Source organism: Pelodiscus sinensis, chromosome 19, assembly GCF_052426305.1.
Source record: "Pelodiscus sinensis isolate ZL-2025 chromosome 19, ASM5242630v1, whole genome shotgun sequence".
In the NCBI taxonomy this organism is placed as follows: domain Eukaryota; kingdom Metazoa; phylum Chordata; order Testudines; family Trionychidae; genus Pelodiscus; species Pelodiscus sinensis.
The window spans coordinates 26,971,904-26,972,119 of NC_143070.1; the positions used below are offsets into that span (position 1 = coordinate 26,971,904).

At 43.5% G+C, this 216-nt stretch overlaps 1 non-coding gene across 1 annotated transcript; it reads left to right on the top strand.

Annotated features, from left to right (window-relative positions):
• On the top strand, nucleotides 1-216 carry LOC149522554 (small nucleolar RNA U3). The gene has a single exon (XR_016347485.1). It is a non-coding gene; the product is annotated as a small nucleolar RNA U3 (small nucleolar RNA).

The following is a 216-nucleotide window of genomic DNA, read 5'->3' on the forward strand; positions in this document are numbered from 1 at the left end:
AAGACTGTGCTTTCAGGGATCATTTCTATAGTTGGTAACTAGAGAAATGCAGCTGAAAGTGGTTGGTCTCGCTAGCCATGAGGATGAGTGATAGTGTTCTCTTCTGAGCATGAAGCAAGCAGATAGTGTTGTTTCAATGTAATTGTTGTCTGCTGTTGATGATTGTTCCTTCTTTCCTGTTGGGAAGCTGGAGGAAGAGATCACAGGCTGAGTGGT